At 41.8% G+C, this 7,840-nt stretch overlaps 1 long non-coding RNA gene across 1 annotated transcript in view; it reads left to right on the forward strand.

Moving 5' to 3' along the window:
* Positions 1-7,198, forward strand: part of LOC116450096 — a 47,960-nt gene extending 40,762 nt beyond the window's left edge. Inside the window, exon 3 of the long non-coding RNA XR_004242677.1 lies at positions 5,448-7,198. This is a non-coding gene — a long non-coding RNA (uncharacterized LOC116450096). The remainder of the gene's footprint in view (positions 1-5,447) is intronic.
* The last annotated feature ends 642 nt before the right edge of the window (positions 7,199-7,840 follow it).

Raw genomic sequence — 7,840 nt, forward strand, 5'->3', positions numbered from 1 at the left:
TCTAAAATATTTAGTAGGCAAGGTTTTCAACAAACACAGGGATCTGGAAACACTTCCAAAAGGCTAATTTTGATCAGGACTGAAGTTCTGGAAAAGGTGAGAAACACTGGTTTTTTATCCCACAATAAAAGATGGAATTCCAAGATATGTTCTAGTGTTTCCTTGGGTCTCCCAATGGCTCCTTGTGTCAGATGCACAGCCCAATCTGATTATATTGAATACTACTTATGTTATCTGTCAGCTGCTTCATGCTTCTGAGTGCACTGAGCTTGGTGACAGGATAAAAATATTTTCCTATAATGGGAAAAGAGAGAATTGCAGTCATTTGGAAGCTGCAGACTGTTCCTTCAGCAAAAGATTGGATGCTCAATTTAATTGGTTGTGCTTCACTAGAAAAAACATAGTGCACTCATTAAAACATCAAAACTCTAAATTCCAAGATATCTGCTCCTTTTTTGAATTACAGCATGAGTAGAATATGAGATTTGATAATATTTCATCATGATTATACTTTTGTAACCACCATTTATAATTTGCAGACAATCTGTGGGGGACAGGGAAGCTCTGGGTATTATTGATTTACACTGTTGAGATCAATGTTATAAGCATATTTGCATTTATAAAATAGATAGAATAGCTTTATTCTTCTCCCTGAAGTCCTAAATCAATGTGAAGCTTGTTTTCTTCTTTGCTTCTTTTTTTTTATCATTCTTTATTACAAAAATGGAAAAAAATTCAAAATAAAATATTAAGAAATGCACAAAGCCTCATCTACCACTGCTCCAGTGGTTCCACGGGCAGGGAACACCACACAGGTATTTCATTTCAGCAGTGCAGTCACATCCTCTGTAGGACAATATCCCAGAGTATTATATGACAAGCCATAAAATATTACAAAGACAATGACTGCAGTGGGGGAGGGAGGATTATTTAGAGAAGCAAAGGTTTCATTTTGTTTTCCAAAGCATTCTGTCATGCAGTAAATTAAATATCAGAGGCATGAGTTTCCTCTGGCAGTGCCCTCACACCCCACAGAAGGGGACAAGTGCTTTTCTAGCAGGAACACCAGCCAAGGAGCCATTGCTGTAATGAGCATACAGAGCTTTTCCCCATCCGTTTTTCATTTTGAATACAAAACAATTTCAATATTATGGTGTCTCTGCCTGCTCTCCTCCCTTAGATTTCATGATCAACACCAAGGGGCGCTGTTTGTGTGCAAGGCTTTGCTCAGCTTTAACAAAGAGCTTGGCTGTGTCTTCCCAGGGCCCCACTGAGGAGCTGGGAGGGCACAGAAGTTTGTACCTAAGCTGCCTTTGGGTAATCATGTTTTTGGAATACTGAATACCCTCCCCATGACAGATTTTTTGGCTCCCAAGCACTTTGCCTTCTAATATGTTTTTGATGGCAAGGTTTGTTGTGTAATTACAGATTTGGTGCAGCTCTAGGAGTTGTCACAATTTACTGTTCTCTCTGCTTTTTGTGGCGCTTTTGATTTAGTTCCTCACACCTGAGGAATTCTCAAGGCTATCCGCAATGTTCAGAGAATGAAGAATAAGAAATCAGTGAGATGGTTTATCCGCACAGATTTTTTGTTTTACTCCATCACCTTCTCCTCTTCCCATTTTCCATGCTTTATAGCATTCAGCTGGATACAAAGTGCATCTGACCATGTATTATTAATCTCATTACAAACTAATTTTGTGAGGGAGACTGGCAATAATCACAAACACATGCACACACATGCACCACATGTCTTTACAGCTCTTGTCTCTCCCAATGTGCAGCAATTTTGAGAAATTGTAGAATCGTTCTCTCTTCCTTTTAATAAGGTTCCATTGAAGAGTCCCAAATTAATGAGATTCTTTTTTTGCTCTTTATTGTAAGAAGTTCATTTACAACTTAGCAATGAATAGAAGATGCTTAAATAATTCTTTCCAACCCCGTGTCATTTCACTTTGTGTTGCGTGATGTGCCTTCATTCAGCTTTGAGTAATCACACTTCCAGGATATGTCCTGTCACCTTGTACATCTTAAGAAATTGTGTCATCTCTGCAAATTTTATCTCCTGGCTGTTCATAGTATTTATCAGATCTTCTATTATGAGACTTGGGGAACTCTAATTACTAAGCCTGAAATCTTAAATACTGCCAGGGACTTGCAAAGATCCTCCATACAGGAGTGAATTTTTCTCCTAGAATATTGATGTTGGGGTCCTTATAATTATTTCCTCAAGTAGTTTCATCTGTGCAGCTCTCTGAGAGTCTTACCTGACCCAGTGCCATTTTATTTGGAATTCTGGGACAGCTCTCAGCTCACTCTAAAGCTGTGTCAATCTTCAGGTACTGTTATTTCTTGATCCTCTTTTATATGAAACTGATTCCCTTTGATACCTCTCTGGCATTTTTTTTATACAATTTTATTTTCTTTTAGTGTCATCCCCTGGCAAAAAAAAAAAAAAAAAAAAAAAAAATTAAAAAAAAAAAAAAATTGTGTTCTGTATCTCTTTCCCCTACTACAATACTCCTTCCAGCCCTTGTAAACCTCTTTTCTTTTCTTATACATATTCTAAAACCCATTTCAAATACAATTTCAGCCTATTCTCTTTTCTTTCATCATTGTTACAGTCTTTTAACTTCATTTACTCTTATGTACCCCTGTGTTTGTGAGTGCTTTAGCTCCTTAAGCTTTGATTACTTTTTGCATTTAGAGATTTTATTACAGTGCTTGCTGCTGCATGTCCTGCTATGTACTACCCTCTAGGACATAGCATTAATGTTCAGAAACAATTTTTCTTCTGCATCTTCTTCCTTCATTTCTTTATCCAATTTCCTTTTATCCAAAGCTTACATGACTTTTCTAAATCTCCAGTGTAATATCCTCACCTAGAAATCTTCCACTTTTAAGATAAAAAATGAAAATAATGGGGCCATTTTTTAACCAGTAGCTTCATCACATCTGTCTTTCTGCCAAATTTAATTGATTCTCTCTTTTCTTCTTTATTACATTGTGTGCAAATTGTACTTCTACTGCCATGCCATATTTTAGTGATTCCTTCCTCTTCAGAATTTATATCAAAGTGACTGAAAAGTGTGGTCATTAACTGTACTTTCACGTTTGGTCCAATGTCTTTTTCAAATCATTGGTTCTTCCTGCCAATTTTTTCCTTCTTTACTTTTAATTCTGTATTATATTTGCATCTCCACAATGCACAAAATGCTAAACATTTCCTGATGTACTTTTCCGAAAGAAATCTTCTCCCTTGCATCTTACAGGCTTGGAATTTAGCATCTGATTTGTACAACTGTTACCTGCAGAACACAGCACCAGGCTCTTCATTCCAGGTGTGAAGGCAACACTATATCAGGCGCATTTTTGGCTAGATCACTGTAATAAGATTTTTAGGGTCAGTAAAAGAAAAAAAAATGTTGAAAAAAATCGGCCCAGTGTCTTGAAAACTTATTGATACGAGTGTGAGTGTCACTCAGAAATGCACGTGCACTCAGTGCGTGGTTAATTGTCCAGACATGCACGGTTCAGATTGGGAATGTTGACTCTCTGGTTGTGTTTTGATAACTTAAAGCCTTCAAATTGTGATGTCGAGACTAAACTGTATTTCTTATGTGTTCTATAACAAAAGTTTTGTCAGGTCTGAGTGCTGAATCTTGCCCTAAGGCCTTTGGTCAAGATGGATTAAAAATCTAGGAAGGATTCTCTTGAGAACCTCTTTAAACAATGGGGAATTTGTAGGTGTGTAACAGAGTTTTGATGGCAGGTCAGAGGTGTGGAAGTGAAGGTGTTCAGGGCCAGGTTGGACGGGGCTTGGGGCAACCTGGTCCGGGGGAAGGTGTCCCTGCCCATGGCAGGGTGTGAATGGGGTGAGATTTAAGGTCCCTCCCAACCCAAACTGGGAACTCTGTGATTCAATCATCTAATGAACACTTCTGGGTATTTTGCATTTGGTCAAGGGCTGCCTGGCATCTCCCCTGCTGAACTGTTGCTCTTGTTTTAGAATGTTTTTGCCACCACTTTAAGGAGCAAGTAGGCCAAGAGGATAAGCTCCATTTGCAGAGTTTTAAGAGATTACACAATGTATGTACCTGCCTGTTCTGCAAACTGACCCCCAGGGAACTGGAGATTTACTTTACCCCTTGCCTTATATGAAGCTTTCTAAACACAGCAGGTGATGGTAGGAAAGACACTTATATTTCATCATTATAAAGTCTGTCCAGGAGATTACAAATTCTAAAACAAAGCCTCTTCATTAAAAAAAAATCTCTGTGGGAAACTAATAGGGAATAGAGAACACTTTGTGAGAAAGGAAAATAAAGGCTAATTTCAATTTGTCTCTCATCCTAATTAAAAGTGGGCTGTGATACAAGCTAGAAAAATATTATCTTTCAAAATAAAATACTCTTGAAAATAAAATGATGTCAATAGGCTGGCAATGAATGAAAAAAAAAAATACTAGACATCTACCTGCATTTTGGGTTTAGGTGAGATGATGTCCCATTAAGACCATAAGCAAACCATGCATTCATTTCAAATTCTCAAGGTTAATAAATATTTCAGCAGTATAATATTACTGCTGACTTAGGACATAAAAATTTACCTTTTATACATGAACTACTCTCAATTTCATTGACAAATTGAGGTAACTCTTCAGTGAAGACGAAGTTACAGGAATTATGATTCCAAAAGTCAACATTTATAAGGCATGGCAGCCTGTTGCTAGTTAAATCCTGCTTTTAAATTACAGGGGAAAATCATCTACCTTGTTTCTTAGCTGCTGTGGAGTAATTGCTGTCGGAACATGAGCATTTTAGAGGATGGTAATTGCTCCTGCATACAGAATACATCTCCTGAACTCTGCGTCTTGCAGAAGAACACAAGAAACTATAATGGGCATTTTACTGATACCTGCAAAGGCAGTGAGATGTGCTCTTGTCCGGGCGAATAGTCTTTTTCAGGTGATTGCTCATGTAGAGATGAATTCCAGCAGGATCCCACATTCAGTGTCCTGAACTGTTCAGATGTTTGTGGAAGGACTAACTAGGCTTGTAGTGGAATGATTCCCATAAATTTGAATATGGTCAAAACAAAAGGCCTTTTAGGTTTTTATTCTTGGGTTTTTTTCTTTTTTCCTTAGGATCTCACAGGTGACTGACTGGAGGCCTGAGACAATCAGGGACTAAAACTGACGCTGAAGAGTGACCAAATAGTAGCTCTTGCAACACTTGTCCCAAAAAGGTTTATTTTTATAGCTATGAATTCTTTTGCTCTTGATCCCAAGCTTGTTCACAGCATGCCTGACATGCAAACTTTACTTTCATGGTAGCAGTACCCTGTTGTAAGCACACACAATTAGCAATAATTGTCAGTTTCAGATGATAATCTGGGTCTAGCAGTTGAAATGCATCTTCTTAAACTGCCCATGTGTTCATCCTTAGGACAGGCTTGAAGCAGCCACTACAAGAGAGGGAGGAAGGGAAAAGAAATCATCTTCACAGTGACAGAGGAAGCTGAGGGAGCCGAGCCCTCGTGGTGGAGGTGAGGAAGCTGAAGAAGAAGAGATCCACTGGCTGGCAGAGGAGCAGCCCAAGGCTCCTTCGGGTTGCTGCTGAAAGCAGAAAGAACCAGTGATGTCCAATATCCCTGATCCAAAAGGTGTTGCCATAGTAATGTGCTGGAGGAAGCCTGATATGCAGATTGGAGATGTGCTGTGGGATATAATCTATCAGTGGTGAGCCATGAAAACAAACACGCCGAAAATCCAGGCTTGCCTCAGTCTGTGAATCCACACGGGCTGTTGTGGTTGTGCTTATGTTACCCTTCCTCTGTGGCAGCAAAGGAGAGGGGAGGAAGGAGGGACACGGAACCAGCCTTGGGGGAACTCGCTCCTCTTGTCTTGGCAGCACCAAGAGCAGCCCCAATTTTCACTGCTGTCCCCTCCACTGGGCTTTCTGCCACCAGCCCATCATCCCCCAGCCCACATCTTACCCCCAATTCACTGAGGGTTTATCTTTGGAGAGCAGTGATGTCCCTCCTTGCCACAGAGCAGTTTTGTAGCACCCTTTATCCCAATCAACCCCTCCATTTTTCACAGGTTTTCTCACTTTTCCTAAATTCATTTTTCCTACTGATTGACTCCCTCTTTCCTCTCCAACTAATCTTGTTTCATTTTTTTCCTTCACTGTGAGGAAGACACTGCCAAAATGTCACCTCTAATCTTGTTTCCCATTTCTAGCATGTAATTTATTAATCCTCTCTCTGACTTTTTTTCCATTTTATTGAGCAGTCTACATGCTAATAGAGCTCAAGTTTTATTTTCAGATTGTCAAATAAATAATTTCCCAAGTCTTAAGAGTAGGGGAAAAATAAGAGCTTTGAAATAATGATCAACTCTGTCTTTTGCCAAGGCATTTGCTTTTAGATCTATACAAATCACTTTATTCAGGGATAATATAGCTGTCCCATATCAGTTAAATTAATTATTGGATGGGGTATTTAAGAAGCTAAGGTGAAAATCCAGCCTTTGTCTGATTGACAAAGGCCCACTACATAAAACCTTCACATTGATATAACTCTGGTCTCTTAAATATAATATTCCTCCCCCTGTTCTTTAACTCTGTGTTGTCGGGTGGCATTGGGAGACTCTTATTCTTTTTTTCCCTTTCCTACTTTGATTTCAATAAGAGTTTTCTTTGGCATCCTGCATTGGTACACTGATAACCTGATTTTGGCTCTCGTGAACGCTTTCACTGGATCTCTAAGTCAAAAGGAAAGAGAGAACTGTCAGTCCTTTTTTCAGCAGAGATTAATGACCATTAAACACAAGCACAGCTTGGTCTTGCTGTCAGGCCTGCTTTAAAGTGCAATATTATATTTACTGATAGATTTTTTTACCATTGCTGTGTTCAACAGGAAAAAAATCTTTACTTTCCAATTTATCCACCATGCTGTCCTCTCACAACCTAAGACATTGTGGATGCCCTTCTCATTTCCTGGGCTGTGTCTGGGGGCTTTCAGTCTTTTAATGGGAGGTGCTAATTTGGCTACAGGAGATCACAGAATCCCAGAACCCCAGGATGGGTGAGGCTGGAGGGGCCCCCAGGGGCTCCTCTGGCGCCACCTCCCCGCTCCAGCAGGGCCATCCCAGAGCACAGGGCACAGCAGTGTGTCCATGGGGCTCTGCAATATCCCCAGGGAGGAGACTGCACAGCCTCTCTGGCCAATCTGCTCAGGGCTGGGCCCTGCCCAGGGCAGAAGTTCTGCCTCCTGTGCAGGGGGAGCTCCCTGGGCTCAGGCCCTGCCCGTGGCTCTGGGGCCATTGCTGGGCCCCGGAGCAGAGCCCGGGCCCTGCTCGGAGCCCTCCCCGCACACAGGGACACCCAGGGCTGAGGGCCCCTCTCAGCTGGGGCTCCTCTCGAGGCTGAGCAGCCCCGGCTCCCTCAGCCTGTGCTGGGCACGGAGCTGCTCCAGGCCCTTCCTCAGCTGCGCAGCCCCCGCCGGCCCCGCTCCAGGAGCTCCCTGGCCCTGCTGTGCTGAGGATCCAGAGCTGGACACAGCACTCCAGAGGTGCCCCCGGGCTGGGCACAGGGGCAGGATCCCCTCCCTGACCTGCTGCCAAGGCTCGTCCCGATGCCCCCAGGCCACCCTTGGCCTCCTGGGCCCCAGGACACTCTGCTGCCTCAGGCACAGCTCCTTGTCCCCCAGGACTCCAGGTACTTAGCTCTGTTACTGTCCAGCTTTTGCAGAAGTATAAATCTCATTGATGAGTAGCTGAGCATCTGCATGTGCAAGAGCCATAGATACAGGAAAATACCATGCCGGGCAGGTAAGT

The sequence above is a fragment of the Corvus moneduloides genome, chromosome 12, assembly GCF_009650955.1.
Source record: "Corvus moneduloides isolate bCorMon1 chromosome 12, bCorMon1.pri, whole genome shotgun sequence".
Taxonomy (NCBI): domain Eukaryota; kingdom Metazoa; phylum Chordata; class Aves; order Passeriformes; family Corvidae; genus Corvus; species Corvus moneduloides.